Source organism: Urocampus carinirostris, chromosome 3 (assembly GCF_059441175.1).
Source record: "Urocampus carinirostris isolate Australia breed hairy pipefish chromosome 3, RoL_Ucar_1.0, whole genome shotgun sequence".
Lineage (NCBI taxonomy): Eukaryota > Metazoa > Chordata > Actinopteri > Syngnathiformes > Syngnathidae > Urocampus > Urocampus carinirostris.
This window is the reverse complement of record NC_142351.1, coordinates 37,231,494-37,259,438: the sequence shown is the minus strand read 5'-3', so window position 1 is coordinate 37,259,438 and position 27,945 is coordinate 37,231,494. Positions and strand designations below refer to the sequence as shown.

The window sequence follows — 27,945 nt, the reverse complement described above, 5'->3', positions numbered from 1 at the left end:
AGTGTTGCACATTTTTTGAGGGGGGGCTTCATTAGAGCGGACTTGCTGACTTACCGATCGACTGAGAGAGAGAGAGAAAGAGAGAGAAAGAGAGAGGGACCAACCCAGCACGTATTTTAAATTAGTCTATGTTTATAATTTTTCGTGGCGCCACTTGATTAAAGCTCAACCGACTGAGAGAGGGAGCAAGAGAGAAAGAGCGTGAGAGAGTGAGAGCGAGAGAGAAAGAGCGAGAGAGAGAGAGAGAGTGTGTGCGGCACAGTTCTCAGGTCATAAGATCAAACCTTTCTGTGTGGAGTTTGCATGTTCTCCCCTTGCTTGTGTGGCACTCCGGATTCCTCCCACATTCCAAAAACATGCATGTCAGGTTAATTGGCCCGTCCAAATTGTCCCTAGGGGTGAGTGGGCCAGTGAATTGTCTGTCTCTGTGTGCCCTCCAGTTCAGGGTGTCCTCTGCCCACTGCCCGAAGATAGCTGGCATAGGTTCCAGCACCCCCGTGACCCTACTGAGGATAAGTGGTGCAGATGATGGATGGATGGAGTTTAAGGCCTGGAGTGTTTTAGTCAATATTACAGAAACTTGTACCCCAACAATAAGTAATTGAGACAACAGAGCAGATCAAGACCGGTTTAGACCTGGTCGAGAGTTTCAAAGCTCATTCTGATATTTGTAGAAACAACCAGTTGGGAGGGTGTAAAAAGTAAACTGCTATCTTCAAAGACAATTAGCTGTTGGATTATAAAATAATTGTTAGGTATTACTGAACCCCCACCGGGAGAAATCTGAATTGACACCTTTCCCTGAGCTTTGCCATTGCTAAAGAAAACCATCTATTTTAAATGCAAGTCTCACGGCAGATGTCGAAGTGATCACAGACCCAGTGTGAAAACAACCAGAAGGTCACGGCGACGGGAGGACTGTATGCAGAATATGAAAATCTCAAACTTCTGAGAGAATAACGAACGTCACCTCCTTGAATGCCTGCTGGCGATAAGCATCTGGATGGGAATATGTCAAGACCACTAAAATTAATTTCACAGCCGAATGCGTAGTCGATTCAAATGAAAACCGATGTAGGCAATATGCTCTATTATCTGCATGTGGTTTATGTCCATAGTTAAGGAATATTGAGGTCAGAGTTAGCATCTCTTGAATAATTTCTTGAATCTTAAATAAGCAAGACGCGGATGGTTAAAAACAATGATCTGTGTACCTCCTCAGATTCAGATTCAGATTCAGATCTACTTTATTGTCATTCTAGTACACGTGTATACAGATCGAAATGTCGATACATCTGACCCGCACAGTTTCCTTGAATGTACAGATATAAGTAAAAGTTGTATTGTATTATGGCTACGTATAGTATTTTACCATAGTGCCGATAGTGCAAGAGGAGTAGCTAACCAGATGTGCAAAATGGGCAGTCAGGTTAACAAGTCAGGTAAACAGTAACAATAACACTGTAACAATAACGCTGTAAGTACAATAGTGCAGAGAGCAAATGTGCAAGGAGTGGCAAGCTATAAAGAACTGCCAGTAGTGCAAAAAGTCAGATTAGCAGCCGTTTAGATTTAGGTTAACTATATGTTAGATTGACCATTTAACAGTCTAATGGCCAGGGGGACTAGACTACTGCGGAACCTGGTGGTCCTGCACCGCACACTGCAGTACCTCTTCCCAGAGGCTAGCAGAGTGAACAGTCCATAGTGGGGGTGAGAGGGGTCCCCGATAATGTTCTTAGCATGGGATAGGCAGCGCTTCTGGCCAATGTCCTGAATGGAGGGAAGTGTAGTCCCGATTATTTTCTCTGCTGTCCTCGTTACCCTCCTCACACTACCCCAGTCGGTAGCGCTGCAGCTTCCACACCACACAGAGATACAGCTGGTCAGGATACTCTCTATGGTGCCCCTGTAGAATGCGATGAGGGAAGGTCGGGGCAGGTGGGCTCTCCTCATCCTCCGCAGGAAGTACAGGCGCTGCTGTGGTAGATGCTATTGGACCATTCAGAGTAAAACAAAGCAAACTTCCCAAAAGATTCTGTCCTGTTCCCATTAATTTCCCAATCTGTAAACATAAAAAGCAAATCTGTAGAAGTATGTTGGCCAACTGATGTGTTAAGATTCAGTGCTTGTTCAACCACCTTTGTCAGGCACTGTAGTATGAGTCTAAAGTTCACTTTTGTCTTTGAAAAAGGAAACAAAGTCTAAAAACATCCGCCGTTAGCTGGAAGTTTCTGAAAAAAAATGTGATCAATCAATTCATCCATTTACTGCATCGCTTATCCTCAGTAGCGTCGCAGAGGTGCTGGAACCCATCTCAGCTAAATTCTAGCTGTGCGCCTGGGACACCCTGAACAGATTGACATCTGTTCGTATGAAATGATCTGCATTTATATAGCGCTTTTCAAGTCAATGACTTCCCAAAGCGCTTTACATTGTGCTTCACATTTCCCAATAGCGGCCGTGATCTGTGCAGCCATGTAAGGCGCTAACCTGCTTATTGGGGGTATTGGGGTTTCAGTGTCTTACCCAAGGACACTTCGGCATGTAACACGGACAAGCCGGGATTCGAACTGGGATCCCTTAATCCTAAAACGATCGCTCTACCTCCTGAGCTACTGCCGCCCAAGTTCCAGGCACAAAGAGACAGACAAGCATTCAAACACTCACTCATACCTAGATACAATTTAGGTGTGCCAATCAACCTGCCATGTATGTTTTTGGAATGTGGGAGGAAACAAGAGTGCCCAGAAAAAAAAAATGCACAGAACGAACCGGCAAATGCTACACATGGAGGCCAGTAGCTGGATTTGAACCTGGGACCTCAGACGAGCTAACCACTCAGGTGCGGTGCCGCCCAATTGCGATTTATAGATCCAAAGATATGGTTGTAAATCAGACCAGTGAAAACTTCCTTGAACAGTTTTGCTTACTTGCTCAAAAAAGAAGAAGTTGAGTTTGCGTAGCTCTTGCATCCCACTTACTGTGCTCCTTGTCTGGAGCAAATGCTCAAACACGATTAAATGAACAATTTTCTGCTCAGAGCTTATGTGCGATTTTTCTCCCATGCTTTTGACTTATTCAAGACCCGCTGGTAGAAAATGGGGTCATTGATGTCTGTGTTCACATGGAGAATGTAAGAATTTGCTTTTCGAACCAAATATTTTACAGTCATACAATATTAAACAGTTAAAAAATAAATTGAATGTGTCACCCTGTTAGTACTTCTAATTTCTTAAGTGCCAATATTTTATCACAAAAACTCAACTTTTTCCTTGTTCTCAGACACAAAAGCACAAAAATCAAATGTGTAAAAACAATCTTCTCCTGGCTGATGGAACAGACACTCGAGTTTGCAAAAAGGTCTCTAAGACCCATATAGCAACTCACTCTTATTTAACTCAGTCCTTTTATCACTAGACTTTTCATCTCTTCAACCGGCCACTCCGAGAGAAAGTAATCAAAGTAATGTGTGAACACTAGAAGAGCATCATTGTGACGATGAGAGTGGACCGGGCCCCACAAGAAAGACGAGGGGAGGCAAATCGAGACCGTCATAAAGTCAATGTGTTCGCTTCAAAGCCAGACAAGAGCAGGCGGAGGGCAGGGGGAGCTGTGAGGTTTTGGTGGGTGGAAGCTTCTTTTGTTATAGGAGATGAGAAAAACCAAGGCGCGACAGCTCGCTAAACATTTAACGTCCACCGGAGGGAAATCGATAGCTAGAGCAGGTAAAATCTGGGCAAATATCCACTGTGTCGCTGCTTTGTGAGATGAGGTACCAACTTTGATGGGCGATTATCAAATTTAAAGCTGTTTCAACCAACTTTCCATGTAAAAGATAAGCAAAGGGATACTCAAAACATTACAAATGAGCTTTTTTATAAAAAAAAATGTACGGTGCCTAAGTATTGCCGCCACCAGAGGAATTGCTTCCACATTTTAGGCTTCAAACTTAAAGCTAAAAAACTGAAAATATTTTTTCAACATTTTATATTGCATTCACAACAACAAAAATTGAAAAGCAGGTGTCGCAAAAAACTGGACCCCGTTCTCTCAGCTCAGCCAACTGACTACAGAATTACTCTAGTGACTTTTGACTGATGCAATGTTGGCAGAAATGACTTAAAATAACACAGCGTCTCAGTTTAAATGCATTTTCTCTATGATGGGCTCAGAGGTCTATGAAAGGAGGCACTGGAGAACAGAAAGCATTATGAAGACCAGTGAAGAGGTATACCCCCATGTCAGGGAAAAAGTTGCTGAAAAGTTCAAAGCAGGAAAGGGATACAATGATACCTCAGAACATTTCGATATCTCCCTGAACACTGGGTGACTAATAAGATAAAATAGAAAAAGCATAAACCACTGCAAACCTACCAAGACCTGTCTGTCCCTCGAAACCCTTGGCCAAAACCAAGATGTAACCAATTCAGCAGCCAAAAAACCCAGAATCACAGTGGATGACCTGCAGGCATACACGGCAGAGTTAGGACAATCTCTGCATAGGATAACTATTAGCCTGACCTTTATGGAAGAGGGGCAAGAAGTACGCCCCCTCTGAAAGAAAACCATAAAAAGACCCACAAAGCCACATGGTAAACACGGATAACATGTGGAGCAATTTTATATATATATATATATATATATATATATATATATATATATTGAAAGAAACATCTCCTGGATGCAACTGGGACGCATCATCAGTGATGTATCCTGAGTTCATTGAGTGTTTCGGGTCTCGCAACATCAGACACTTTCGCCCAGGTGACCCAGCCGAGGTTGATCAGGCCTCAACTTGCGTCCCAGTAGCAGTCCACGGATCTGCCCTTTTGAGCCAAAGCCACCTGGAAGCTTTTTCTGCAGCTTCACTAGCGGATTTTATGGGTTTCTTCTTGGCTGCCCCTGTCACACCCAAACATCCTAGGACTTTGCAGTAGGATCGTCCAGCAAAACCCCTGCAGCCGACCTCTATTGGCTCAAAGAAAACTTTCCAGCCCCTGCCCCTGCACTCCTCCACCAGCTCCTGGTACTTTGCGCGTTTCCTTTCATTGGCTTCCTCAATGCGCTCTTCCCACGTGACTGTGAGCTCCAGCATGACCAGGTGTTTTGAAGTCTCGGAGGTATTTATCATGTCTGGTTGGAGCGATGTTGCTGATATATGCTGGGGGAACCTTAGTTGTTTCCCAAGGTCGACATGCAACTGCCAATCAGAGGCAATGTGTAGGAGTCCTGACGTCCTGAGAACAGAAAGCATTATGAAGACCAGTGAAGAGCAATGTGTGGGAGTCCTGATGTTGTCCGTGCACAAGCCCTGGGTTTCTCTCCTGCCTTGATGAAATTGATTGCCTTGCTTGTGGCTTAATGGTGTTTGCCCCTGTTGACTTCTAGGGCAATGCACTCAGCAACTGCTTGCAGAACCTGGTCATGGCGCCAGCGATAGCGACCACAAGCCAGGGCCTTTGGGCAGCTGCTGAGGAGGTGTTCCAAGGAGCCTCTTCCAGAGCAAAAGAGGCAGGAGGTTGTTTCGCTTTTTTCCCACACATGAAGGTTCGCTGGGTTTGGTAGGACATCTTAAACTGCCCGCACAAGGAACCGGACACGGTGGAGGTCTGCTTGCATGATGCTTGACCAGGTCACTTTGCGCTGTAATGTGTTCTCCCACCTTGTCCATGCTCCCTGCTTCCGGAGTCCGACTGCCCTGCTCACCCGCTCTTCCTCCACACCTGCTCGGACCTCTTCCGGCAGAAGATGGTGTCTCTCCTTCCCTAGGGCTTGACTCACTTTGGTCTTTGGCAATAAGCCCAGAGCTGCTCTCCCCAATGCCAGGACCCCAACCAGAGTCTGCCTCAATCGTGACTCTGCCACCTCCACTTGCCTCTGAGCTCTCCACTTCCTTCCGGTTCTCACTTTAACCCCAGCTAATGCCACCTTGCTGTCCTTGGAATCCTGTACTGAAGAGCCTCTCTAGTACGTGCCACCTTGAACTCCTCAGTGAGCCAGCTGAAGGGTATATATATATATATATATATATATATATATATATATATATATATATATATATATATATATATATATATATATATATATATATATATATATATATATATGTATACATACATACCATGTTTTCATGAACATAGGGTGCAGGGTGTTAAAGGGCGCAGTCTCCATAGCTGGTGCTATTTCTGAATTCAACACCACTTGCGGTCCACCCGCATAACAGGGCACAGGTGTAAGGTCATTAGGCTCAGGGATGTACAGTTCAGAGACATTCCTCCAGTTTGGCGCCCCCTGAGGAAGGTGGCGTTACAGATTCAGACAGTCCTGATTTTACCCCAGAATCCAGATGGCCCGAGAAAACAAAACAGTACAGGGGCTGTAGAAAAAAAGTCCTCTGCTGGAACAAGGGCTGAAGTTGGCCGAGCGTCCTTATCCTTCCCCGACGGAACAGGAATCTTCTCCCCGCACCCAGGACAGGGAACAAAAGCCGATTCCACGAGTCACAATGGCAACGAGGTTGTCGTTTTTTATTCTTCCGGAACAATCAAACTCATACGGAGCACTGGCCATGACATACATAAGAAAACAGGAACACATACAAGAAACAAACAAGTTCTAGAAATAAATAGAAAAAAGAAAATGTCAAGAAAGAATCAAGTAAAAGAAGAAAAAGAAAAAAATGGCTGAGCCTTTGCCATTCTGGTTATTCTCTGGTCCATTTTAATAGTAGTCTTCTGTTTTTTTCCTCCTGTCTCCGTTTTTTCTACCCATTTTAAGGCATTGGAGATCATTTTAGCTGAACAGTTTTTGCGTCTCCTTATTGGTTATTCCATCTCCAATAAACTTTTCAAACAAAGAACGAGTTCTCCGGTCAGTGTTTTTCCTCAAACGCATGTTCAACCTGTACTGGCTTCATCATCCTTAAATAGGTACCAACAAATTCACACCTGATTCTCATGTGCTTTTGTTTTGTTTTTTTCTTTCCCTGAATTGGTGAACTCAGATTTTTTAACACACCCCCATAAACTATTTGGCCATTTGTATAGTGTTCGCAGTGTGCCTGTTATGAATGCTGGGTTTTGACTGTTTCCTGAGAATCTACTGCACCTACTGGTAACTTGTCTGAAATGTAACAATAAAATACAAACTAAAAACAGAGTTATTATTGTTAGTCACTCTGCTCTGCTATTATTTTGAACAGCCCTGCACATATATTTATTCATTTTCATTTCTGCAGTACAAAAACATCATTATACTACCAACGCTAAACATGTTGTACAGGTTTTTTTTTCATATTATGCATTTCTATTTGTATACCGCAACAGCTCATAATATAAGAGCTCAGCTTCACACTGCAAGAAAGCAGTCTACGATAAAGCTATTCTATCAGTCAGCGAGATGGCGGTTATTGCATCCGTTCCGCATCCGTGCTCATGCTTCTTAGAAAGCCAGTAAAGCAGCTCTCGGGGAGGCCTGTTTGCAAGTGCTGGAGTCACTTCATGGAACATTCCCGAAAGGGAAGGAAAACACATATTCAGGATGTTATTTCGCCGGTAGTGGGCCATCCCGGCATTCGAGATCTTCTCTGCTGGTCTAAAAATATATGAATCATGTGATGTTACAGCCATTGCTTGGTGCCAGGGTCAGAAAACTACCTGGAGGCATCAGTTCTGAAGAACCTGAGGAGTTAGATTAGTATGTATACAGCTGTTGGCTTTGCCATACAGATTTCAAGTTGGTGGACTAGGCATAAGGAAACGTCAGCGGTTTCACAAACTATGATTTGCTAGGTGGAGATAACACACGTATCACAACGATAGAGCGAAAAAAAAATACAGCATCTCTGTGCCAGCTGCTTCTGACAGACATTTTCAGCCCTAAATCGAATACAAAGTTTTGCCAGAAATTTGACAGGACAGGCCGTGAAAAGGTATTTGTCCCAATTCCTGGTTTCTGTGCATTTTGCATATTTAAGAGGGGCCAAGTCAATGTCTGGATTCAAATACAATTGCGAAGCTGTGGTGTGACCTTCACCAAGGAGATCATGCTGGAAAACCTTTCAATATTGCAGATTTAAAAAATTTTACAATGAAGAGTGGGTGGAATAATTACATTTTACGGTAAAAATGGATTCTCTGTTATTGCTGCCGAAGGTGGCTCAACTCGCTATTAGCATCAGGGAGCAATTGCTTTTTCACATATGACCAGACAGGTTTTTATTTATTGGAGCCTTCATAAAAGGAATCAACATTTCAAAACTACATTTCGTATTTCCTTGTGTTTTGTCTGTGTGATATTAAAATGTTTTTGATGATTTGAAACCTTTGTGAGTGACTAAATGCAAAAAGCACAAAAATCAGGAAGGGGAGAATATACCATTTTTACAGCATTGTATATTCCTTAACAATAGTGCAATTTTATGAGGTTTTTATTGATGCTTTTGATATGTGTTGCAGCTGTAGCTGCAGTAAGTGGTTCATTGCCATGAAATGGTGATTGAGGGTTGGATTGATTCAACATAGCATTACTGAAGACCTAAGTGTGAAATACACGGCCGGTCACTGGACTTTGCTATCGTGCTGAGTCGCACAAAGGTGACGTCTCGGCCAGAGATGGCGAGTGTTTCAGCATTTTTTTGCCTGCAGTTAAAAAAAGCATCTGTATTCCTTGAGTCAATATCCGTTGTGGATGTGCGGAGGCTGATCTATGTTTAGCCATGCAAATGTGGGGATTAAAACTTCAGGCTATGCTGGAGAGAGGCAGCGCACGTTGCTAAATTAGTCATTCTTGAAAAAATACATTCACAGGCAAATTTGTGCATGCCGCCTCACAGTAGTGAGACCCAGTTTCCCCCCCCCCCCCCCCCCGTTATTTTTGTTTAGTTGCAGTCGGCTGTCAAATTGTAATGTAAAACCGCTTTGCTAAAGTGTTTGATGTCAAGAATAAACTGTAAATCTATCAGCCTGCCATTTTTTTGATGACACGCTACACAGCAGGGTGAGTGATGCCCTCCAAATGTGACAAACATCGGCTGTCCTCGGGACATCACCAATCTTCCCCAGCATCAATCAGCCCGAGGCACAATACCTGTCCCCGAAGCCCATTCGGGTCCTCTCATTGATGCGTTTCCCTCAAAAAGGTGAATCATTTGTTCCACCCCCGGACGTTCCCTAATTGGATTGTAAATCTTGGCCGATGATTAATCAGACAGCCTGCTTCAGAGGTGCTAATGAGGAGCTATTTTAGCTGAATGACATCACCAGCAATCACCTCTGGCGACTGCAGGCTACGCGACTGAATATATTTTCCAACGTGTCTGTCAAAACCCGGATAAATTTGATTTAAGCTCCCCTGGCTTTAAGCGTTATCGAGTTCCTCTCTAACAATCTTCTGCTATTTACAGACTTTTTCTAGGCTACTGGTGCTAATTAAGATAAGTGTGTCTTCATAACCAGGCGTTTGTGTTTGAGTCTTGTCCAATTTTAGAAATTTGGAGCGATGCAACAAGAAAATAAATACTGAGCCCCTTGGCAGTAGAAAATGTGCTCATTTTTCATCCATCCATCCATTATCTGCACCGTTTATCCTCAGCAGGGTCGCGGGGGTGCTGGAGCTATCTTCTGGCAGTGGGCAGAGGACATCCATGCATGTACTGAAAGGAAGTAAGGCTCTGGGCAGGGAGGCCACAGTAGCTACGATTGCAACATGAATCTTCATCTACCTCTTCACCTGCCTGTTAACTGCCTAGCTGCGGTCCTTCTCTCCTTTTCCTTATTTTAACATATTAAAGTGTATTTTTCGAGTGCTGGCGGTAGATGTTTAGACTCCTTCCGGATAACAATAGAAAATGTTGGAAGGACTCTCCAATTGTTTTGTTGGAATGAAGGTTTATTGAGTGTTCATGGTGCAGGTCAACACTCAAAGCATTGCTCTGCTCTTTAGAACACTATAGCTTGCTTTTCTGCAGGAGCAGTGAAAGATAATCCTGGCAAAAAGCTACATCTTTTTCCAGGGCACCATTCTGATAGAATGCAAAGGGGCACGCCCCTCTGAGCAGTTCCAAGTGCCTGCTCTCAAATTCATGTCTGCCAAGGCAGGGTGCTTCGCAAAATAGTGGTAATAATATTTAAGTGTATTCATGTATGTATATGTATATTAAAATCTACTTCACTTTTTTGTTTGATAACATTTAAAAAAAATAAATGGAAAAAAAGGACAAATCTTTTTTTATCCAGCAGATGGTAAAATGTTTTTTTCTTTTTATGTATTTTTGTTTCAAATCTTGGTAGAAAATCCATTCATCCATCATCTGCACCGCTTTTTGTCAGTAGGGTTGCGGGGGTGCTGGAGCCCATCCCAGCCATCTTCAGGCAGTGGGCAGGGGACACCCTGAACTGGTTGCCAGCCAGTCGCAGGGCATGCGTAGACATACAACTCACTTACTCATTCACACCTAGGGACAATTTGGACCGGCCAATTAACCCGACATTGATGTTTTTGGAATGTGCAAGGAAACCAGAGTGTCCGCAGGAAGCCCACTCAAGCATGGGGAGAACATGCAAACTTCGCGCAGGAAGGCTGGAAGCTGGATTTGATCCCATTACCTCAGAACTGTGCCGCAGATGCGCTAACCGCCCATGCTGCTGTGCCCTTGGTAGAAAATGATTTTTAAATTTGGCAAAACGATTTGCCATCTTCTAGAGTATTTCACTGTTTGAGGGTAATGGTTAGGGAATCAACAATTAGTGCACTTGTGTCACACTCAAGGGCCGAGGGCCAAATATTGAATTTTTGGGGCTGTTTTATTAGATAAATTGATTAAATACAGTATCCAAACAATAAATTGCACTTTAAAAGAGCAAAATTGTTTTGCACAAAAATAGAAAAAAATAATCCACTGTAAAAAAAAAAACAAAGAACTATTTGTACTAGTGTATTTAGTAATTCTTACACAAATCCATGGCATTTTGCCCATTTCAAGTAATATTTTCTCTTATTTTTCGATATTTGATTTTTTTTTTCTCAAATGCAGTAGGAAAAATCACTCTTGAAATAATTTGTAGACCCATGTTATTCTGTGCCATTACAGTAAAAATTAAAATTATGTCATATCTCTTGAAAAATATGTAAAATATCCCCAACATTGGAGCATTGCACTTAAAGTACTCAAAATGTTCTGTGGTTGTGGTATCAATTTAATTTGAGCATGCATGGCTTATAATAAACCCCCACACCCCCAAAAAATCTTATTTGCTGAATTCTACTTTAGATAATGACTAAACATTCTTGATTCTGCTAGATGAGACTGTTTTACTAATTTTGATTTGCTTTTTTTTTTTTATCAATGGTGCATCATTTTTTTACTGTGTGCATCGCAAAAATGTTCCCATTGGCAGAAAACTATTTGTATTTTTCCAATTGTATATTCTGTTTGTCTAAAGAAAAAAGAAGATAAATAGTGCCTAAAATAATTTAAATACAGTACATAGTATCTACCAAGATTACACGTAAAAATACTTGAACTGTTTAAAACCATCACTCACCTGCTAGATAAGACAAATTTGCTTGTTTTAAGTAAAGGTAAACAAGTCAATCGACTTTAAAATAAAAAAAAATAATAATAAAACTCAAAATGTGTAAAATGTTCTGCAAAACGTGCTTAGTTAACCCCCCCGTAAACGTTTGCACTCAGTAAAAGTGCGATTCGTCTGTTGTCTAGACGCAGAGTGGATTGACCTTCAAGACGTGGGTCTTTACAATGATGCAAGAAAAAATGGATACGTTTCTGTATATTTTCATGGAAATTTTGTTTCGCATCACCTAATGAGCATGGTTCACAATTCCTGACTCATCAGTGACCAATTGACCTTGCACATTCACATATTTCAAAGATGCTTAAAAAAGAGGGTTGGATCCAACTCATTAGAGTAGAGTATCGCCAAATATGTAAATCAATGTAACCAGTGCCTACCCTGCCAGTTAGACCCGGTCCTTTTCCTTTATACAGGGCAACATTTAAGGCAATTCTAGATTCTCAAACATGCAGAATGCGAGGAAATAGTACAAATCTCTATATTTTTCATCGGGACATTTAATTTATTTTTTCAAATGCATTTTGAAGACAACTGCTCCTGTCTGGCTGAGGAACAGCAGCACCCCAGCAAGCCAGTCGCCATATTGTTTTATATGTTAATTAGTCGAAGTTGTAACAAGTATTTCCTGCATTGTCCCAGTCCCATCGTCCCAAAGGAATCAAGACCTGACAAACTCAACGACTTCAGGCCGGTCGCCCTGACATCACATGTGAGGAAAACCACGGAGCGGTTGCTGCTGCACCACCTGAGGCCACAGGTCCGCCACACCATCGGCCCTCTACAATTTGCCTACCAGGAGAAGGTGGGAGTGGAGAATGCTATAGTCTACATGCTACACCGATCCCTCTCTCACCTGGACAGAGGCAAGGGTGCTGTGAGAATTACATTTTTGGACTTCTCCAGTGCCTTAAACACCATACAGCCTCTGCTACTTAGTGGTAAACTGACAGAGATGGGAGTAGGCTCACACCTTGTAGCATGGATTACGGACTACCTGACAGGCAGAACCCAGTATGTGAAACAGGGGGGCTGTACATCGGACACTGTGGTCAGCAGCAGAGGATCGCCGCAGGGGACGGTGCTTTCTCTGTTCCTATTCACCCTGTATACGTCAGACTTTCAGTACAGCTCTGAGTCCTGCCACATGCAGAAGTTTGCTGATGACACTGCTATCGTGGGATGTACAGTATCAGAAGTGGGCAGGAGGAGGAGTGCAGGAAATTGATTCAGGACTTCCAATGAGGCGACGCTTACCACCTGCACCTGAACACCACCAAGACCAGGGATATGGTGGTGGACTTCAGGAGAACTAGAACTCACCCGGTTCCTGTAACTATCAAGGGAGAATGTGTAGAATTTGTACAGACCTACAAATACCTGGGTGTACAGCTGGACAATAAACTGGACTGGACTGCCAACACAGAAGCTCTATGCAGGAAAGGTCAAAGCCGACTGTACTTCCTCAGAAGCCTGGCGTCCTTCAAAATCTGCAAAAAAAGCTCATACGAATGTTCTATGAGACTGTTGTGGCAAGCGCCCTTTTCAATGCGGCAGCGTGTTGGGGAGGCAGCGTCTCTCGTCTTAATATACTGGTGAGGAAAGCGGGCTCTGTTGTTGGCACAGAGCTGGACAGCCTGACAACTGTAGCCGAGAGACGGGCATTGAAAAAGCTGCAGTCAATCATGGACAATTCATTACATCCACTACACAGCATCATCTCCAAACAAAAGCGCAACTTTAGCGACAGACTGCTGTCACAGTCTTGTTCCACGGACAGACTGAGGAGATCATTTCTTCCTCAAGCCATGAGGCTCTTTAACTCCACCCGGCGGAGTAAAAGCCCACATTAAACCACACCCCCACATTGCATATTACCCTATTTTTATGACAGTGTGTATTTTATGTAGCACTATTTAAACTCTCTACTCTATATCAACACGTAACATAGGGTATTTATGTGTTTTATTCCTTTTACTTATTATTGTTTTATTTTCAACACAAAGATACTGCAGGAAATGTGAATTTCCCCACGGGGATGAATAAAGTATCTACCTATCCATCTATCCATCTATCTATTTTAAGCAAAGTGTTCGTAGTTTGTTTTGTGTCGCAGGCAGAGGCCATAATGGTACAACAACGTAGCTGACTGAAAAAAATGTACCGCGAGACGCCAACAGGAGATAATCGGGACAGATCAACGAAAGACAACCACAGCCTCGGCGGAAAGACGCAAGACTGGTCGACCAGAAAGCACGCAATGAACAGCCAGGCTAACCAGGAACCAACAACAAAAAGCAGTAAAGCCTACGGTGATAAACACGAAGCCGGTCTGGAATTTAAAAAAAAAGCATGGCAAAACGGGTGCTAACGCCAGGCTAGCCGAACAGAAAAATGCAGTGAACAGCCAGGCTAACAGGGAACCAACAATGAAAAGTGGCAAGGGTTACGGCAATAAATGCAAAGCCGGCAAGGATTGAATCAAGAGATATGGCAAAACTGGCGCAAACACCAGGCTAGCCGGCCAAAGAGCGCCACTCTGGAGCAAACAAAACAGGAAAGCCTTTGGCAGCCCCAATGTTAACGGGTAGCTCGCCGAACAAAATCATACCAATTGCAACACACAAAGAAGCCACAATCGCCTATCTAAAATGGCTGTTTGTTTCTGAGCTGGCTTCACATGTTGTGTTATTTCAATGACGTCACAATCCTCAAGGAAACGAGCCAGCGGGTCAGCGTGGAATCTTTTGCAACATATTTGAATAATTGCGGGGAGGACTACAACATGTTCTGTGACTAATTAAAAAAAAACGTTTGGGAATACCTTTAAAGGCAAAAAAAGGACAACAATTATGCAAGTATGTGGCAAAATTTTCCTCGCGCCAAGGGACTTTAGTCTCAAAGTTGTATAATCTAGTTATTTTCCTCTACAACTGAACTGTGACATCATTGATGGAACACATAATTTTCAACATGGCGAATCTCATGAATACAATATATGAGGCACCACCGTAACCAACTGTGATTGTAGAGAACTGCTTTTGCATACTGCAACATTCTGCGTGGAGGAATTTGAATTTTGCCTACCCTGTTGCTTGTTTGCTTTTGCTTTCTTTTAGGTAGGCGTTTGTGTTTTACGCCACATTTTATTGGTATGATATTTTCCGGCTACCTTCCTGTTAGCGTCAAGGCTGTGGAAGGCTTCCTGTTGTATTTGCTCTTGGTTAGCACATATAGCAGCTGTCTAGATTGCTATGTCCATTGGTTTATTCCAGGTCGGGTATGCATTTGTTGCCATAGCCACATAATGTAGTTGGTTCCTGTTTAGCCTGGAAGCTCACTGCGTGTCTTTGGTCAACCCGCTTTGTGTTTTTATCTCTGTCATGTGTTATTTTAGCCTGTTACACACTTCTTGGCTGCTCACCCTTTGTTGTGCCATTACTGGGTCCACTTGCAACACAACGGCTAGGCATTCTCCACTAAAACTGCCAAAATTTAAACAGTCCTAATGTCGTGATTACCTAACTGGAGCCGCCTGAGGTAATCAGCTGGCGTGCTTCCTGATTGGTGGAAGCTTTCTACTTAAGCTGTCAGCGTCCAGAGATGGACGTTCGAGTGTACTCCTCGTTTCCATGAGTGAGCCTCCAACATTCAAGGTACCCACGATCCCTTTGTCTATTCCAAGCCTGCTTCTCGTTGCCTGACCCTTTTCTGTTACAAGTTTACGATCTACTCTCCCGCCCTGGCCACCGACTTACCTGCTACGTTGCTCGTCACGCGTTTCACCACGGAGCTGCCATTCCGTCCAAAGAGGCTTTCTGCTACCAAGACCCGACGTCTCAAGCCTGCTCCACCGAACCTTGTCCAAATAAACTATAAAACTGACGCTATTGGATCCGAGTGCTTGTTCTGGTCCCTGACACCTAACCTCTTCTGCTAATTAATATGTAAACCAATATGGTGACTGGCTTGCATCCGTGCCGATGTTCCTCACTTATCGTCATTGCTTAGGAAGTCAAAGACTGGACAGGCTGCCTTCAAAATCCTCTATCTCGGAAAATAATTGGAATACTCAGATGAAATATATATACTGTAAATTTGGACTATAAGCCGCAACCTTTTTTCCCAAGCGTTCAACCCTGCAACTTATGCAATGATGCGGATAATTAATGCGTTTTTTCAGGGGGTCTGAGCAGTTAAGGTAGAGTGAGACACATGTAATATATGTGTCAAGGAAGATGCAAGTTTAATGTAACGTCGTGCTTTGTGCAATAATAAACTAGAATGAACAGACCCTCATAAATGGAAGGGTGTCAATCAAAAGGGGAGAGCTAACTACTATAATTTAACAAGCAATCAGAAATAATATACATTGGAACCTCGGTTCTCGACCATAATCCATTCCAGAACCCTGTTCGAAAACCAATTTGTTCGATCACCAAAAATCGTTTTTCCCATTAAAAGTAATGTAAAATCGTTTTCATCCGTTCCAACACCCTGAATGTTTACCATGAACGTAAACATGAAGCTAACCCAGGCTAATCGTACGTTCACGTTAGCGTAATCTTCCGTACGAAAGATTACGCTAACATGAACGTGTACAACTAAAAAAATCAGGTCGTTTACACGTTATTTAGCACCCGGGTCTCCACAAAAAGTGGTGAGCGGTTAAAGGATAAAGAAAATAATTATGAATAGGATTTCTTACCTTTGTAGTGCTCAGCAGAAGCCATGCTGTATGTATAGCAAGATCGGAAACTCGCACACCTTCTTCATATTTTGCTATTATTTCTTTCTTAAATGCAATAGTTGTGCGCACTACCCTTCTTTTTCCACCTCGTTCACCGATATTCAAAGCGAAAGCGAAAAGAAGTGCGCGCGCACGTCATAACAGTTTTTCACGAGGGGTGGGGGTATTCTACACCCGTACGCCGCTCAGCATCGCACCCTAGCGTACCGGCGTTCGAACTCCGATTTTTTGAACGAAAAGCGAAGCAAGAATTTCTCCCAATTTTTGGTCGAGAACCGATTTGTTCAAACTGAGAGGCGTTCGAAAACCGAGGTTCCACTGTAATGAAAAGAACGAATTACGAGAAGGAATGTTTAATGAATCAGAAATGTTTTAGCGAAATTCTGTTCATCTGTCTGCATTATCGTGTCTTTTCGAGTAAATGTTTTACACGGTTGGATTCTACGGATTGTCCTCGATGTAAAGAAGCCATTTTTGCAGAAATTCAAAGTTGAAGACGGCCAGGGGGCCAAACTGGTGAGTCACCTTGGCTTTATAGTTTTCAGGTGTCTTGTTTCAGACTGATTGTGTTGTTTCTCTGATGAGTCTATTTTCAAAGGCCCATCATAACTTAAATTCCAAGAATTTAAGGTTTCCAATGATCTGTAGCATGATATATTTCGGTGACTGTTCTTAAATCTACTGTGCTACCTCAAGAGCAGATGATTAGTACATAAATCAAAAGTCCGGCGGCTCACTGGGGGTTAAGGTACTGTTCTTTGTAAATGTCTCATGTTTCAATGTAGGCACATGCAGCTTATAGTCAGGTGTGGCTTATGTATGTACAACATGTCTTTTCCTTTAAAATTGTACTGAGCGCAGCTTATCAGGTTCGCTTTATAGTCCAATTTTTACAGTAGATTTTTTTGCAAAAAGCATGTACTACTTTCTCACACTTGACGTGTTTTGATATTTAGGACTATATTTAAAGCAGTCAACTTTTCCGTCCAATCTCTCTAGGGTGTCAGTGTCTTTGGCAGGTGCAGGTTTGCAGGCAGGATTGATCACTCCACACTAAAGTATCTCTCTGGCAGCTGTGGGCATGAGCTGTTCACCCCATTGATCTGGCCCACCTGCTTGAGCAGGGCTGCATAATTCCACTTAATGTATGAGGAACAAGGGAGTGCTGTAGGCTTGTCAAAGTCAGTGTGGACGTATCCATTTGGCTTCATTCTAATGAAGCCAAGCAACTGCTCAACAAGGACAGACCCAATCTTTGGGGAGTACTCATTCTGCCCATGTAAATCCATCAAACAGGAGAATGCACTTCCCAAAACACCTCGACAGCAAGGCTGGGGGAAAAGGAATGAAAATATTAAAGATAACTTAACGTTCAGCTGTGTTTATCTGAGGATATTTTCTTTGTTTGCAAAATCCTTACTCATGAGAGACTACCTCCAGCAGTAAAAAAAACCACATTCTAATCACAGTTTGTGTGAAGGTTTATAGAAAATAAAATCCACAGCATTTTAGATCTGTCATAAAATGCAGTTATTATAAATCCACAAATAGAACTTCAATGTCTTGGGATACGCGAGTTAACATTCCAACCTCGTTTGAATTTTTAAACTGCTCTTTTTTTTGGGCGTCACTTACATATAAAAGAGGGAGTTATCCGCATTCATTGGAGATCATGTGCATTATGAGATTTTTTTCCAAATATGTCCCTATACCCTTACGTCCTTAAAACCGTGGACAAGTGTATTTCAGCAAGATACTGAAACCACAAGCGTCTCCTGATACAACGGCATATGAGAAGATAGTGACCATGTGCTTTGAGTTCCTTGTAGCTGCAGAATAGACGAAGGTACTCCAAGTTCTTTACGGGCCACCAATGGGAGGGTGGTGATAATGTTTTGGTTTGGGATCTAAGATCTAATATCTAGACCCCCCGCTCCTTCGCGCTTCGGTTATCGCTGGTTCACTGCTTTACGGATTTTCAATTGAATTTTCTTGAATGTCATTTATTACATTCATTGTTCCGAGCTGGACTGATATTGTTGTTAACACAGGGTTCTTGTGGATCCATGCAAAGTCTTAAAAGGTTGCGTTCACTATTCTAAAAATATGGCCTGAGTTGGCATTAAAATGTTTCAAATCCAATTTTTGACTTCTTAAAAATGTGAACACCTTAATAAGAACGGATACTTGTTTTAACCAAAAAGATTTAGTGAAATGTATCCATTGTCTTTTTAAATAAGTCACGGATCTACTTGCGTGGCAACATGGCATGACCACAATAATGGAACTGTCAAAACGGTGATGTGATTTCAGTTAGGCCTTTCAGAGCAGACGCATGTTGCTGTTAATTCATGTTTTGATATTTTCTGCAACAAAATATCATTAATGAATGGCATGTTAGCTGTCCATAGCACTTGTTTTTTGATTGTAGTTCATTGTTGATGAAGAATGGTTGATTCTGGTTAAATCTTGTGGTAAAAAGTTGAAGTCAGAATGGCTACAGGCCTTTCCACATGTTGTTCACATTCATATTTTAGTTAATTGATGAACAAGAATAGTGGAAAATAAATTGGTCAGTTATACCGGTGTGCCGCTGGAATTTGATCTTTCCAAAAATGTAGGCCATTATTCAGTATTTTTGCACTCTTCAGACGAGGAACTGTAACAGTCATCGATATCAGTAGGTGGCAGTAGATTTTAATATACTTTTTATGTACTAATCATCTGCTCTTGAGGTAGCACAGTAGATTTAAGAACTTAATTTGTTTAACAAGATTGTACTGTAAAAATAAAAACATAAATCACATCATTTTTTTATATTAAGTATTATTTTCTTCTTTTTATATACTAATTAGCTGCTTATACAGTGAATTATTTGACATAACCTCATTTTCAAACATTTTACGACGGACGGTGTGCCACGGAACCTTTTTATAAATAAAAGTGCACCTTGGTTCAAAAAGGAGTTATACGATTAAAATGTCTAGCCATGGTGTATATTTGGACTGGTCTAAAATGACAGACATATTAAAAGAAAATGTTGTGTGAGTTATTAATATTGGTGTGGCACACTGATTTACAAGGAAATTTGAAAGTGGCACTACGCACCAAAAAGGCTGCTGACCCCTGCATTAAAAGGACTTAAAAAGTCTTGAATTTAAATTACATTAAACTGTAAGAACCCTGTAACAGCCAAAAGACCAAATCAAGACCATCCTTTCCTGCCAAAAACTGGGTGTGGCTTACCAACGTGCGAAAGAAAATAGACTTGGGTACAGATTAAATTTTCATTTTATTTATTTTTTAAAATTGTCTTTACCTTCATCCAGATGGTACAATTAAAATCTACATAATCTGAACCGCAGTGTTGCGTGAGAACACTCACACAGAAATACGTTCAAGAATGCTGCTTACTTTGATTAATTTGAAACTCGTTGCACGGGGTATGCAGACCACAAACGAAATGAATACTAACCAAAAAGTGTCTGCAATCTCTAAGCTTTAATTAAAGCCATCATTAATGGCTGACTGCACAGGGCGGTAAGAAAAGCTGGCAGAAAGACATTAAAACCTTAATCAGGTATAAAAATACGGATTGTAGCATTTTGAGCATCTATACACGTCTTTCCTTTGCAACACTTTTATGACAAAATATAAGGAATAGACAACCATACACTGTTGTAAAGCGTTGAGTAGAAGGGCTGGTGCAGACAATTACGGCCTTGATTATGAAGGCAGTAACTGCAGATTTATTGCATTGCAGATATAAACTCGTCCCCACCCACACAAAGTGAATATAAGATGGTTAAGTGTCACTGACCCTTGAAGTAATAAAAGCCTTTACTCCATTTATATCTGATGATATAAAACTGGGTGATGTTAGGATTGTCTTGCTTCACTATCTGCCCAAAATTTAAGCACAGGCAAGACACAACGCAGCAAATGATGCCTACTCAAGACATAAATGCAAAGTGACGAATTAAAATAACTCAGGTTAATCATTCTATGAGCCACGGCTGGTTGAGAAGAAGAGCGGGCACAGAGCTGATCAGATGAGTCTGAGGCTGTCGTGCACAGCTAATGATAGTGGCTAAAACCTGCCAAGGACTAAAACGTAAACTGACATCAGGGTAGCATTTCGAAAACCGAGGAGCAAAGCAAACCCTGATGAAAACCAATAAAGGACTGTCACAGTTGGTTAACATAGCACCTCAAAGTCCATTGGGATGCTGGTGTTACCTTTGCCTATTTTGGTGCTGAGTTTTTGCTATGCCAGACAGGTCACGAAAATGGCAAAAAGTCTCTTATCAAGGCAACAAAGGTCATTACTTTGTTATTTTCAAATTCAAAACATTATAGGATATGAACGGCGATTAGGATCATTTAGTAATCCATGAAGTGATCTTGGCACAACTTTATTAAGCGAGCGTATGAGTTGCCAAAATTGTGCAAGCCAAAAACCGTAAATCGGGAATACAAGCTGCTACTTTTTTTCTATATTTTAAATACTTTGACTCACAATAAAACGTGTTGGGTTTTTTTCTTCACAAGGAGGGTGTCAGCAGTGATCTTTTTGTGATCTGCAGGAAAGGCCTGGCACAGTGTGCCTCAGCTGGCACCTAGCTCAAAACTATTACAGACCAGGGGAATCCGACTGTTTCATCAAAAAAACGGATCATGATTTCCGGTGTGGGGTGATGACAAGTGTTGGGAATAACGTCGTTACGTAACTGCGTTATTTTTTTCTGTAACGGCGGAATCTAACTCTTTTCTTCCGTTACAGTTACTGACACTCAAAAGCGAAGCAATACTTTGAATGAATTGACGAAACCAGCTGTATCGAGTCTACTCTACTCTGTTTATTTGTCTCACCTGTACAATCAAGAATAGTGCCTGTAGGACCCAAAATGAATGTGTGTCGTCCATTGCTTTTCTTGTTTTGTCCATGGGGTGGCGCACGTTAATTTGGTAGTGTATAAAGGATGGTTGTACTTGCCCAAGACATAACACAGAAAATGGTGCCCTTATGACCCTAAGTGGTCAGGAGATACACCCACAACATAAAGGTAGCAATGCTTGTTTTGTCAGGCACAGATATATACAGTATATATATAGCAGACGAGATACGTCTGTAGCAGCGCGCTTGCAAGCGTGTCTACGTGACAGCCATATTGGTCGGGTCATTGTCCCCTTTAAGGCAATGGATGTATATTGAAAATAAATCATAAATTGTTTTTTCACAACCAATTTTAATGCAGGTAATTTTTTCGTCAACGTCAACACCTTCAATTATATTGGAAAATTATTTAAAAACTGAGGAAAGGCTTCTTAAAATAAAAAAACCGAATAATTAATTAAAATATGTTACGAAAATGATACAAATTATAAACAACTGCATTGAAAATTTAACACTTTATACAAAACTCATTGAAAAGAATCCAAAAGTGTTGAGAGGAAATGTTACGACTTTAAAAAACACGCAAAGGTGCGTGACCTTTTTTTTAAGACTGTTTTATTTTTATTTTGCAAATCTAGACTAAAAAAAAAAACAACTGGATGCAAAAACTTGTCTTTAAAAGAAAAAATACATAAAGTTAAGGGAAGTTATTCATCTAGTTTTGATGTCTACTGAAGTGTCCATATACATTATATTCACTTGCCACATGAAGGGTTAAATCGGTTCAAGAATTATTATTTTCACGTGTAATTCCACTTTGTAAATGAAAGGAATTACTAACTCAGTTATTTTTTGGAAGAAGTATTGGGTAACTATGACTAATTACCTTTTTTTAAGTAACATGCCCAACACTGGTGATTACACAAATAGATTTCTGCTTATTGCTCTGAATGTCAAAGTCAACAAAGCCCAGGGAATCGCCGGGAGTAACAATGGCTTCCTTCAGCCTTGACTTTGAAATATGTGCCTTGAACTACTTCAAAGAGGAAAGGAGGAAAACAAAAGTCTTGAAAGCTAAGATGAGGAAGTTGGATGAATCATATGTAGTGCTTAGAATGACTACGACCACTGTGTTAGATGAGGACATACCAGTGTACTTGCCTTGTTTGAAAATAAATGTTGGCAGCATGCAACATGTAGCCAAATACATGATATAGTAGGCCGGTACTTAAAAACATTCCACCCCAAACACGTGCCGAAAAAAGACATTGATTTGGCGTGAATGAAGTTGGCGTGGATGGAGGTGACGTGTTTCTACCAAGAAGGAGCAATGATGGTTTTGTCCTCACAAATATTATGTGATTACTTGAAAAAATGATTGAGTCAACGTAACACAAAAAAAATGATAAATCACATATTCTTTTGAAGCAGATAGGACCAAAAAAGTTATTTTTCCGAGGGGGTGACAGAAAATAATTGAGAACCACTGCCATTAATAAAAAAAAGATGACAGATAAAAAATAATGCTTGAAAATAGAAATATTTAAACATATTTATATTTTTCTCAGCCAAACTGATGTAAAAAAAGGCCAATCCAAGTGTGGGACATCCTACCTTCCTTGAACACAACATAAATACGTGCACTAACGAGACAACAAGAGACACCTGGACAGGACACACACAGGGAACTTGAGGACACAAGGGACCAGAGTGATAAGTACAGGTGGACATGATGACATGTATGTGTAACATGTATGTATGTAACATCCTACATGCTGACATTTCTTGTGTAAATTTTGTGTAAATTATAACTATATCCTTATCCTCTTTGTTTTATAACCCTATCTTCTCTGTTCCTTTATCTTCTTGGGTTTTTTACCTCACTGTGAATGTGTGAAACTGGAGTGTCATGCCCAATTTCGTTGTCACAATATGTTAAGCCATTTTGTAACAATGACAATCAAGGTATATTCTATTATATTCTATTTAACAAGACACTGACAAAAGTAAAACAAAACAATAGCTAAAATCAGCCTCAAAAAAGTGTTATTGATATCTAAAGACAGTTTTAATTTTTTTGCAACTCTAACAGTTAGTATCTGGTGCAAAATCCTGCAGCGAGAAAAAAGTTTGTTCGAATTACCGCAATTTTGGCAGCCTGTCTGTTGAAAAGGACGGTGTGTAATATTTTGTGCGTCCCAGTGGTAAAAAAAAAAATCTGTCATTTAGTAAAATGAAAACATTTATTGGACTAGACCAAAATATATTAACATGACACCAATGGTAATTTTTACGAAAAAAAATCCTAGGTCGAGAATTTTGTATTTTTTTTACATCGGTTAGCAGGCTGTTTAGGGCTGTTTCGCTACAAACCGCGCTAGCAGTGGTTACCATAGCAACGACATTTTGCTTTTAAACTGCTCAAGCTCACGGACAAATCCCTCTAGAAGGGCTACCTACCTTCGGAAGCGGAAACAACCTTTACACCAACCAATACTTACATGTGAGCAGTCTGAGCTGAACAACGTCCGGCAGCGGTACAACGATAAACAATCGGCGCGACTCTTACCTCACGTCGGTTGTCCGAGATATTACCAAGAACTTTTTCAATCTGTTTAAGATGCAAAATCTTAGTCCAGAATTCTAGGAGAGCAGGGATCTAAATTGATCTCAAAGTTGTAAGGACACCCCTCTTATCTTTCTGATTTGATTGGGCTCCAATGTTCCCGTTAGGAACCTCCGCTTATAAAATGCCAGTCTACTAACGATTCCAAGAGCCAAGAAGAAATCTGCATGCTCAAGGGGCATTCTTGCTTCGGCCCCAGCGCTGTGGAATGCTCCTCCCTCTGAGATAAGATCTGCAAGGTCCGTGGTAGTGTTTATATCTGGACATAAGACACACTTATAGCTTCTGATTAATGTTGACCTGTCATGTACAAAGAAGTGTGACTTGACACGGTGTATAATATTGAGCAAGGAACACTTTGATAGAACTAATAAAGCACAGCAGTGGTAACAGAAATACATAATAAATCAAGATGAAATGAATATTTAAGTATTTTATTTTGTGCAATTTGCCCTGAACACTTCATCAACATACTATAGAACAGGCTCATGTTTGTTTTACATTTTATTGAGCGCAACATCAGAGTACTAAATGTACAGCGGACCAATCCAAAGAGAATCGCATTTACAGTGCTTGCAAATACAGAGTTTAGAAGTATAAGAGTAACCAAATCAAAGTCACTATGAAATTCTTGTGTACGTTTACCTACAAAAGGAAGAGGTGCACTTGTTAAGGACAAAAACAAACAAATCAAATTTGTACAACAGACGGACTTATTCGCGAGTCGTGTTGCTCGTACGCGTTTTGAAATACAAGTCGTAAAGTCATAGGTCTTGTACAAAAGTTGACAGAGGTACTCATGTATATATATATATAGTAAACACAAATATAAAAATGTTTTGATACAAAGTACAAAACTTCCATTTGTATGGCAACAACACAATTTTAAATCAAGTCACAGCTATGAATTGTGATTGTACTTTAAAAGACCACTTCCTCTCAACCCAAATAAAAATAAACAGATACAAGATTCAATTTAACTCTTAAAAATATGCAATGCTTATTTTTGGCCCTTTTCTGATTTTAGCATCATTCTGTAGAAAAGAACATTGGTCAATGGATTCCTGATTGTACCTATTCCAACATTTTGTAACAACGTCACATTTCCTCACAAAGTGGCCAGGTTTTCCCCCCTTTTTTGACGAAAAAAGGATTGATAGCTTTGTGATTTTACTAGCAGATAGCATCCTGTCATATCATTCTCGGTTCATGTTAATCATCTTGTGTAGTTTGATGCAGCAGCTTTTTGAACGGCAGGTTTGTTGTTCGTCCGATTTACACATGTTTGATTATGTTCTTTCGAGAATAACAACCCAGGATTGGTTTGTTCAACAAATATACCCAGTTTTTGTGCAAGTTTGATTTCTGAGAAAATGATAAGAACATATAGCACCTTAAGGTGTCTCATTTCTTTCATATGTGTTGAGGTTACACCAAGTGCATACCTGCAACTGTGAATTAAATCAGGGCACTGCCTGGAATTGTGGCTGTATTAAAAAGGGATCAAAGCTACTTTTTGGCTGCACTACTTTTTCCGAGGGTGCCCTGAAGGGACTGATTGAGATATGGCATAGAAGGCAGCGAAATATTTATGGCGCAGACACGTACTTTCTTTCAAGCAGAATTGGCGCCACCAGAAGCATGACTGGTTTTATTCTGCTGCAATTGTACAGCCGAATTTGTCAAAGCAGGATGTGGCTTTGGTACAGCTCCAGCAGCTTTCCACATTCTATTTGTCACAGAATTTTAAGTCCCAATGAAATGTGTGATGATAGCTGATGGAGGAGGAAAAGCAACTAAAAGAAGGGTAAACCAGAATTTGGAGATGGTAGTTTAGTCCAGATACTAAGAGATGACCTAAGAACATACTATATAGTGTGCAGAACAAAACGTGATAGCTATCAATCTTTTTTTTTCTAGAAATAATGTCAAAAATCAAGTTTCCCCTTTGACTGAATGATCCTTTTCAATTTAGAACACATCTACTGGATTTGTCCTTGTGAATTCCCCATTGCTTTGTTCACAAATGTTTTATTACTTTTAATTCCGATTCTCAAATCTTTCTTTGCGAGTACTTCTCCTTATCCGAGATAATCAATCAACCTAAGAGTTTGCATGATTATCGCTTTGCGAGCCTCAGGTAAGCACAAATGAAAGGACCCTGCTAAAAAGTGATATTTTACAAGTAAGCAATAGTCACGCAAACTCTAACACTTTAGAAAAAAAAACAGTTTTCCGTGAATTGATCCAGTAGTTGTTGTATTTTGACGGAGGTCTCCGTGTTGTTTTGCAAAAACAACCCACACGATTGGATTGCTTTGTTCAACCAACATCACCTAAAATCTTATGTATTGCACAAAAAGGGAGCAAAAATTGGATGCATTCAGTTACTAAATAACCACTCCCAAAAAATAGGGCATTTTATTCCAAATACATTAATTCAGTTGTTTATATTTATATGCATACCTCCCCGACTCCTGAAACTGAATATATTTGAAACCCCAAAATGTCCACATTAAACAGCCCCACCAAAAAGTCTGAGCCCACATTTCCTCTCAAACTGTTTGGAACAATCTCAGAAAATGCAATCTATTGGCAGTCGTAACAAAACTTGGCGGGTAGGATGCTCATTTTTGATGTCTAAACGTCTTAAGTGTTGTGGTCACAGGTGAAACACCAATGTCACGGTGGGTGAGTTTTGGATTAAGTGATTTATGGCAGCGGTGGGGGTCATGGGATGTTCAAGTATGTGTTAGGGTCAACAGAGAGGCGTTTTATTTTATTTACTGGTATAATTGTGACATGATGTTGAAGGTATTTTCTTAACTGGGCATCACCTCCAATAGCAAAAAACCTTGCACAGTTGTCCAAGAATAAAATAAACAAGTAGGCACACATTTGTGAAAGTTAGGATATCCCAGTGCACATAATGCACAAGGAAACTTGACTCTGCGAAAACCCAGGAAAAAACTAACTGTAGCTATGTGGTACCGTGTCTTATTTTGACTTATTTAGAAAGAGGGATGGAGTGTATAATGGGAACGAGTGTCCGAGAAGAAAAAAGGGTAAAAACTGCAGATGCGAGCGAAACGGGTGTTTGATAAATCGTTTGTTAAAAGGTATTCTTGTGAGTGATTTCAAGGGGTAAACAGCAACACAAAGTTGTTTTAAACTGAAGTCTGTGCTGTTGTCTCAAACACGACTACCAAAAAAAAAAAGCTTTAAGGTGCAGTTCTGTAATAATCAATAAATTATACAATAATGTATTATATGATCAGTATTTAAATATAGTGTTATTTCTAGCAATGGAGAAGTGCTCACTGAGAGATTGACAAAATAAAAAAATATAATAACTCGGGAGCAAAACAAATATACATACGTTTGTTCAGGGTGTATTTGGCATCAGTGAATTAACACAATAAGCAAAGTGTCTCCAATTTGCTAATATTAATATTTTAAACCAAGGTTATAAAAAATAAAAATACTTAAAAATATGTACTATCTACTAGATAAGGTAATGCTGCTTATTTAAAGGTGCTACTCATAATTTGGAAGTGGTCCACTCGCTGACGCCATCTTCCGGCTAAAGTCATCATTGCAGCCTCTGTCAAGATTATTTTGTGGTGTTTGCAATGATGTGTGTTACCTAGACATGCTCGAATAAACTATTTTTTTTAATCATCTTTTTGGGGATACAGTTTAGACTGTATTTGAAACAAACCTTTTCTTACTTTCACCGTTTTCGTGCTGTACTAAGAAGAAAATGCAGGGATGAACATGAAATACTCCCCACCCTTATCTGGCCATTCCTGCCTCCTAATGTGTTACACTCCCTGAACAGCGTTGCTAAAAAATGAAAGCAGATTGACGCAATGGAAAAATTAATAAAGGCTCTTGAACTAGGTTGATCACATACTTAATAGATAAGATATTCTACTTTTAACTTTTTAAGGACACCTCAAACGTGGTACCCAACCTTTAAGTAGTCATTTTCATCCTAAAAATAGAAAAAAAGTAGAGCTAAAATAAGCTTATTTTCTGAGAATGGCCTTTTGCTGTTGTTATCTATTTAATTTTT

At 40.6% G+C, this 27,945-nt stretch overlaps 1 pseudogene; it reads right to left on the bottom strand.

The window, feature by feature from the left end:
• Positions 1-4,786: 4,786 nt before the first annotated feature.
• LOC148369595 (uncharacterized) overlaps positions 4,787-27,945 on the bottom strand; it is a 122,928-nt pseudogene continuing 99,769 nt past the window's right edge.